Source organism: Cetorhinus maximus, unplaced genomic scaffold, assembly GCF_964194155.1.
Source record: "Cetorhinus maximus unplaced genomic scaffold, sCetMax3.hap1.1 HAP1_SCAFFOLD_1844, whole genome shotgun sequence".
In the NCBI taxonomy this organism is placed as follows: Eukaryota; Metazoa; Chordata; class Chondrichthyes; order Lamniformes; family Cetorhinidae; genus Cetorhinus; species Cetorhinus maximus.
Genome location: NW_027597784.1, coordinates 798 through 9,092, shown reverse-complemented (window position 1 = coordinate 9,092; position 8,295 = coordinate 798). Strand labels below are relative to the sequence as shown.

The following is an 8,295-nucleotide window of genomic DNA, read 5'->3' as shown; positions in this document are numbered from 1 at the left end:
TAGATAGGGAGAAACTGTTTGCACCGGGGAAAGGATCGAGAAGGAGAGGGCACAGGTTTAAAGTAACTGGCAAAAGAAGCAAAAGTGACAGGAGCAGCGAGTGGCCAGGGTCTGGAATGCACCGCCTGATAGCGCGGCGGAGGCAGGTTCAATTGAAGAGGGAATGAGATGATTATTTGAAAAGAAAGCATGTGCCGGGTTACGTGGAGAAGGCAGGAGAAAGGCACGAGGTGGAATGTTCATTGGGAGAACTGGTGCAGGCACGACGGGGGGAATGGGCTCCTTGTGCAATGTAAGGATTGTGTGAATGTGGATGTAGAGGTTTCGGAGTAGCTGTGTAAAGTGTGTGAGGTTTGAGGTGTGAGTTTTGATTGTTGCTGTATCAGCAGCAGCGGCAGCGGCAGCAGAGAGCTGGTTTAAAATGTTGTGAGGCGAAAGGTGCAGCTGAGAGAGTGTTTGAGAGGTGTATTTGCAAGTGAAAGATGTTTTTATATGAGTGAGGTAGAGTGTTTGTGAGATGAGAGTGCTGTCTGTGAGTGTTGGGTGAGCGTGCATGTTTTTTGTGTGTAGCTGCTGCGGGTGAGTGAGTGAGTGAGAGAGAGAGAGAGAGAAAGAAAGAAAGTTGGGTTTTGGAACATGTACATGTTGAAAAGTAAAGAAAGCAGATGTTTGTAAGAAAGCTATTTTTAGCATTGAAAATCCCCTGGAAAGGGGAGGGTGCACCGTTCCCAGAGATACTGCAATACCGGGTCGATGCGTGGAGTGGACGGAGCAAGCCCCTATTCCATCTCTCTGCTCCAAAAATCAATTTAATATATGGTCCCCAGATAAAGGACGTATCAGATATTAAACTGATAAGAACAGATTATTTTTTTTTTGTAAAAATATACTTTATTCATAAAATATCTTCAATCACATTCCAAACCATTTCAAAAACAACATTACAAGGGTACAATCCAGGTTAAACTTTTACAAAATGTATCACCAGGTGCATCAGTACAAACAATATTACAGTCATTTACAGCCTTTCATTTTGATCTGTACAGCCCGAGGGGCTCTAAACAGTTCCCAGTCTCTCGGTGCGCTGTGGTAGAAAGGTCTTAGACAGCGACCCTTCCCCATTGCGCCTTTGCGGCAGCTGCCCCAAGCTTTAGTGCGTCCCTCAGCACGTAGTCCTGGACTTTGGATTGTGCCAGTCCACAACAATCGGTCGGGGACAACTCTTTGTGCTGGAAGACCAACAAGTTTCGGGCAGACCAAATCGCCTCTTTCACCGAGTTGATGATCCTCCAGCTGCAGTCGCTGTTTGTCTCGGTGTGTGTCCCTGGGAACAGCCCGTAGAGCACAGAGTCCTGTGTCACAGAACTGCTCGGGATGAACCTCGACAGCAACCACTGCATCTCTCTCCAGACTTTCTTTGCAAAGGCACAATCCACAAGGAGGTGGACAACGGTCTCTTCCCCACCACAGCCACCTCGAGGGCAACGTGCAGAGGGGGTGAGCTTCCTGGCGTGTTGGAAGGATCTGACGGGGAGGGCCTTTCTCACCACCAGCCAAGCTACGTCTTGGTGCTTGTTGGAAAGTTCTGGCGATGAGGCATTCTGCCAAATGACTTTGACAGTCTGCTCGGGGAACCATCCCACAGGGTCCACCCTCTCCTTATCCCTCAGGGCCTCTAGGACGTTACGTGCTGACCACTGCCTGATGGACTTGTGGTCAAAGGTGTTTTTCTGCATCAATTTTTCCACCAGGGACAGGTGGTACGGCACGGTCCAACTACTTGGAGCGTTCCGCGGCAGCGTGGCCAGACCCATCCTTCGCAACACCGGGGACAGGTAGAACCTCAGCACGTAGTGACACTTGGTGTTTGCGTACTGAGGGTCTACGCACCGCTTGATGCAGCCGCACACAAAGGTGGCCATCAGTATGAGGGCGATGTTGGGCACGTTTTTTCCCCCTTTATCTAGAGGCTTGTACATCGCGTCCCTGCGGACACGATCCATTTTCGACCTCCAGATAAAGCGGAAGATGGCTCGAGTGATCGCCGTCGCGCAGGAGTCTGGAATGGGCCAGACCTGCGCCACGTACAGCAACAGCGAGAGTACCTCACACCTGATGACCAGGTTCTTACCCGCAATGGAGAGGGAGCGTCGCTCCCACATGCCCAGTTTCCTCTTCACCATAGCCACTCGCTCCTTCCAGTTTCTAACGCATGCCCCGGTCCCTCCGAACCATATCCCCAGCACCTTCAGGCCGTCAGCCCTGACAGTGAAGGGGACAAAGGATCGGTCAGCCCAGTTCCCAAAGAACATGGCCTCGCTCTTCCCACGATTTACCTTGGCTCCCGAGGCCAGTTCGAACTGGTCGCAGATGTGCATCAGTCTGCGCACCGACAGCGGATCCGAGCAGAAGACGGCGACGTCGTCCATGTACAGGGAGGCTTTTACCTGAGTGCCTCCACTGCCTGGGATCGTCACTCCTCTTATGCCCGGATCCTTCCTGATGGACTCGGCAAAGGGTTCTATGCAACACACGAAAAGGACAGGCGAGAGAGGACAGCCCTGCCTGACTCCAGATTTAATCGGAAAGCTATCTGTTTCCCACCCGTTGATTGAGACTGCGCTACTGATGTTAGTGTAGAGCAGTTGGATCCAATTTCGAATTCCCTCCCCAAAGCCCATTTTGGAGAGCACATCCCCCATGTAGGTGTGCGATATTCTGTCAAAGGCCTTCTCCTGATCCAAGCTGATGAGGCAGGTATCCACACCCCTGTCCTGTACATAGGCAATCGTATCCCTGAGCAGCGCCAGGCTGTCAGAGATCTTCCTGCCTGGCACAGAGCAGGTCTGGTCAGGGTGAATCACCAATTCCAGAGCGGATTTGACCCGATTGGCGATGACCTTGGACAGAATCTTATAGTCCATATTCAACAGTGAAATGGGTCGCCAATTTCTAATTTCCTCCCTTTCCCCCTTGTGCTTGTAGATGAGGGTGATGATGCCTATCCTCATGGATTCTGACATACTACCGGCCAGGAGCATACTCTCGTACACTCCTAGCAGGTCTGGGCCGATCAAGTCCCACAGAGCCGAATACAACTCCGCCGGCAAGCCGTCGCTTCCGGGAGTTTTACTCTTCTCGAAGGACTCGAGGGCCTTAGTCAGTTCATCAGGAGTTAGCGATTTGTCTAGGCTCTCCCGCGTACTGTGGTCTAAGACCTCCGTGATAGAGGACAGGAAGGACTGGGAGGCCGTGCTGTCCGTGGGCTTCACGTCATACAATCCGGCATAAAAGGATTTGCTGATCCTCAGAATGTCGGACCGTGATGACTTTACTGAGCCGTCTTCTTCCTTCAGGCTGCTGATCACAGAGCGCTCTCTGTGTACCTTTTGGAAGAAGAAACGTGAGCACGTCTCATCCTGCTCCACGGAGCGGACTCTGGAACGGAAGATGATCTTGGAGGCCTCCGAGGCAAAGTGCGAGGCTTGCTGGCCCTTCACCTCTTGGAGCTCCTCCATGACATCGACCCCCATCGACTGCAGCCGGAGCAGATTCTGCATCTTTTTCTGGAGTCGGGACATTTCCCTCTGTTCCTTTCTAGCTTTCTGGGTGCCTTTGAGGATGAAAAACCTCTTGATGTTTCCCTTGATCGCTTCCCACCAGTGTGTCAGGGACTCAAAGAGGGGTTTCACGGTTCTCCAACCTTTGTAATCCCTCTTGAGCTCCTCAATGTTCTCTGGGGTCAGCAGTTGCACATGTAGCTTCCATGCCCCCCTGCCCACCCTCAGGTCCTCCTCCAAGTGGCAGTCCGCCAGTAGGAGGCAGTGGTCAGAGAAGAACACCGGCTTGACCTCGGTGGATCTGACTGTGAATGCATGGGACACAAACAGGAAGTCTATCCTGGAACGAATGGACCCGTCTGGCCGCGACCAGGTGTATCTACGCTGCGCTCCGTCTGCAGGGTTGCTGAAGACATCGTGCAGCTTGGCATCCTTAACTGTTTCCATCAGGGATCTGGACGTAGCGTCCAATCTGCTGCCGGCCCTGCCGGCGAGTGTTGGGTGAGAGTGCGTGTTTTTTGTGTGTAGCTGCTGCGGGTGAGTGAGTGAGAGAGAGAGAGAGAGAGAGAGAGAAAGAAAGAAAGTTGGATTTTGGAACATGTACATGTTGAGAAGTAAAGAAAGCAGATGTTTGTAAGAAAACTATTTTTAGCATTGAAAATCCCCTGGAAAGGGGAGGGTGCACCGTTCCCAGAGATACTGCAATACCGGGTCGATGCGTGGAGTGGACGGAGCAAGCCCCTATTCCATCTCCCTGCTCCAAAAATCAATTTAATATATGGTCCCCAGATAAGGGACGTATCAGATATTAAACTGATAAGAACAGATTATTTTTTTTTTTTGTAAAAATATACTTTATTCATAAAATATCTTCAATCACATTCCAAACCATTTCAAAAACAACATTACAAGGGTACAATCCAGGTTAAACTTTTACAAAATGTATCACCAGGTGCATCAGTACAAACAATATTACAATCATTTACAGCCTTTCATTTTGATCTGTACAGCCCGAGGGGCTCTAAACAGTTCCCAGTCTCTCGGTGCGCTGTGGTAGAAAGGTCTTAGACAGCGACCCTTCCCCATTGCGCCTTTGCGGCAGCTGCCCCAAGCTTTAGTGCGTCCCTCAGCACGTAGTCCTGGACTTTGGATTGTGCCAGTCCGCAACAATCGGTCGGGGACAACTCTTTGTGCTGGAAGACCAACAAGTTTCGGGCAGACCAAAGCGCCTCTTTCACCGAGTTGATGATCCTCCAGCTGCAGTCGATGTTTGTCTCGGTGTGTGTCCCTGGGAACAGCCCGTAGAGCACAGAGTCCTGTGTCACAGAACTGCTCGGGATGAACCTCGACAGCAACCACTGCATCTCTCTCCAGACTTTCTTTGCAAAGGCACAATCCACAAGGAGGTGGACAACGGTCTCTTCCCCACCACAGCCACCTCGAGGGCAACGTGCAGAGGGGGTGAGCTTCCTGGCGTGTTGGAAGGATCTGACGGGGAGGGCCTTTCTCACCACCAGCCAAGCTACGTCTTGGTGCTTGTTGGAAAGTTCTGGCGATGAGGCATTCTGCCAAATGACTTTGACAGTCTGCTCGGGGAACCATCCCACAGGGTCCACCCTCTCCTTATCCCTCAGGGCCTCTAGGACGTTACGTGCTGACCACTACCTGATGGGCTTGTGGTCAAAGGTGTTTTTCTGCATAAATTTTTTCACCAGGGACAGGTGGTACGGCACGGTCCAACTGCTTGGAGCGTTCCGCGGCAGCGTGGCCAGACCCATCCTTCGCAACACCGGGGACAGGTAGAACCTCAGCACGTAGTGACACTTGGTGTTTGCGTACTGAGGGTCTACGCACCGCTTGATGCAGCCGCACACAAAGGTGGCCATCAGTATGAGGGCGATGTTGGGCACGTTTTTTCCCCCTTTATCTTGAGGCTTGTACGTCGCGTCCCTGCGGACACGATCCATTTTCGACCTCCAGATAAAGCGGAAGATGGCTCGAGTGATCGCCGTCGCGCAGGAGTCTGGAATGGGCCAGACCTGCGCCACGTACAGCAACAGCGAGAGTACCTCACACCTGATGACCAGGTTCTTACCCGCAATGGAGAGGGAGCGTCGCTCCCACATGCCCAGTTTCCTCTTCACCATAGCCACTCGCTCCTTCCAGTTTCTAACGCATGCCGCGGTCCCTCCGAACCATATCCCCAGCACCTTCAGGCCGTCAGCCCTGACAGTGAAGGGGACAAAGGATCGGTCAGCCCAGTTCCCAAAGAACATGGCCTCGCTCTTCCCACGATTTACCTTGGCTCCCGAGGCCAGTTCGAACTGGTCGCAGATGTGCATCAGTCTGCGCACCGACAGCGGATCCGAGCAGAAGACGGCGACGTCGTCCATGTACAGGGAGGCTTTTACCTGAGTGCCTCCACTGCCTGGGATCGTCACTCCTCTTATGCCCGGATCCTTCCTGATGGACTCGGCAAAGGGTTCTATGCAACACACGAAAAGGACAGGCGAGAGAGGACAGCCCTGCCTGACTCCAGATTTAATCGGAAAGCTATCCGTTTCCCACCCGTTGATTGAGACTGCGCTACTGATGTTAGTGTAGAGCAGTTGGATCCAATTTCGAATTCCCTCCCCAAAGCCCATTTTGGAGAGCACATCCCCCATGTAGGTGTGCGATATTCTGTCAAAGGCCTTCTCCTGATCCAAGCTGATGAGGCAGGTATCCACCCCCCTGTCCTGTACATAGGCAATCGTATCCCTGAGCAGCGCCAGGCTGTCAGAGATCTTCCTGCCTGGCACAGAGCAGGTCTGGTCAGGGTGAATCACCAATTCCAGAGCGGATTTGACCCGATTGGCGATGACCTTGGACAGAATCTTATAGTCCACATTCAACAGTGAAATGGGTCGCCAATTTCTAATTTCCTCCCTTTCCCCCTTGTGCTTGTAGATGAGGGTGATGATGCCTTTCCTCATGGATTCTGACATACTACCGGCCAGGAGCATACTCTCGTACACTTCTAGCAGGTCTGGGCCGATCAAGTCCCACAGAGCCGAAAACAACTCCGCCGGCAAGCCGTCGCTTCCGGGGGTTTTACTCTTCTCGAAGGACTCGAGGGCCTTAGTCAGTTCGTCAGGAGTTAGCGGTTTGTCCAGGCTGTCCCGCGTACTGTGGTCTAAGACCTCCGTGATAGAGGACAGGAAGGACTGGGAGGCCGTGCTGTCCGTGGGCTTCACGTCATACAGTCCGGCATAAAAGGATTTGCTGATCCTCAGAATGTCGGACCGTGATGACTTTACTGAGCCGTCTTCTTCCTTCAGGCTGCTGATCACAGAGCGCTCTCTGTGTACCTTTTGGAAGAAGAAACGTGAGCACGTCTCATCCTGCTCCACGGAGCGGACTCTGGAACGGAAGATGATCTTGGAGGCCTCCGAGGCAAAGTGCGAGGCTTGCTGGCCCTTCACCTCTTGGAGCTCCTCCTTGACATCGACCCCCATCGACTGCAGCCGGAGCAGATTCTGCATCTTTTTCTGGAGTCGGGACATTTCCCTCTGTTCCTTTCTAGCTTTCTGGGTGCCTTTGCGGATGAAAAACCTCTTGATGCTTCCCTTGATCACTTCCCACCAGTGTGTCAGGGACTCAAAGAGGGGTTTCACGGTTCTCCAACCTTTGTATTCCCTCTTGAGCTCCTCAATGTTCTCTGGGGTCAGCAGTTGCACATTTAGCTTCCATGTCCCCCTGCCCACCCTCAGGTCCTTCTCCAAGTGGCAGTCCGCCAGTAGGAGGCAGTGGTCAGAGAAGAACACCGGCTTGACCTCGGTGGATCTGACTGTGAATGCACGGGACACAAACAGGAAGTCTATCCTGGAACGAATGGACCCGTCTGGCCGCGACCAGGTGTATCTACGCTGCGCTCGGTCTGCAGGGTTGCTGAAGACGTCGTGCAGCTTGGCATCCTTAACTGTTTCCATCAGGGATCTGGACGTAGCGTCCAATCTGCTGCCGGCCCTGCCGGCGAGTGTTGGGTGAGAGTGCGTGTTTTTTGTGTGTAGCTGCTGCGGGTGAGTGAGTGAGTGAGAGAGAGAGAGAGAGAGAGAGAGAGAGAAAGAAAGAAAGTTGGATTTTGGAACATCTACATGTTGAGAAGTAAAGAAAGCAGATGTTTGTAAGAAAACTATTTTTAGCATTGAAAATCCCCTGGAAAGGGGAGGGTGCACCATTCCCAGAGATACTGCAATACCGGGTCGATGCGTGGAGTGGACGGAGCAAGCCCCTATTCCATCTCCCTGCTCCAAAAATCAATTTAATATATGGTCCCCAGATAAGGGACGTATCAGATATTAAACTGATAAGAACAGATTTTTTTTTTTTTTTTGTAAAAATATACTTTATTCATAAAATATCTTCAATCACATTCCAAACCATTTCAAAAACAACATTACAAGGGTACAATCCAGGTTAAACTTTTACAAAATGTATCACCAGGTGCATCAGTACAAACAATATTACAATCATTTACAGCCTTTCATTTTGATCTGTACAGCCCGAGGGGCTCTAAACAGTTCCCAGTCTCTCGGTGCGCTGTGGTAGAAAGGTCTTAGACAGCGACCCTTCCCCATTGCGCCTTTGCGGCAGCTGCCCCAAGCTTTAGTGCGTCCCTCAGCACGTAGTCCTGGACTTTGGATTGTGCCAGTCCGCAACAATCGGTCGGGGACAACTCTTTGTGCTGGAAGAC

At 51.8% G+C, this 8,295-nt stretch overlaps 3 pseudogenes; all 3 read right to left on the bottom strand.

Annotated features, from left to right (window-relative positions):
* Window positions 1-712: 712 nt before the first annotated feature.
* Window positions 713-888, bottom strand: LOC144676717 (U2 spliceosomal RNA; annotated as a pseudogene).
* Window positions 889-4,234: 3,346 nt separating this feature from the next.
* On the bottom strand, window positions 4,235-4,412 carry LOC144676715 (U2 spliceosomal RNA; annotated as a pseudogene).
* Window positions 4,413-7,766: 3,354 nt separating this feature from the next.
* On the bottom strand, window positions 7,767-7,945 carry LOC144676716 (U2 spliceosomal RNA; annotated as a pseudogene).
* Window positions 7,946-8,295: the final 350 nt, after the last annotated feature.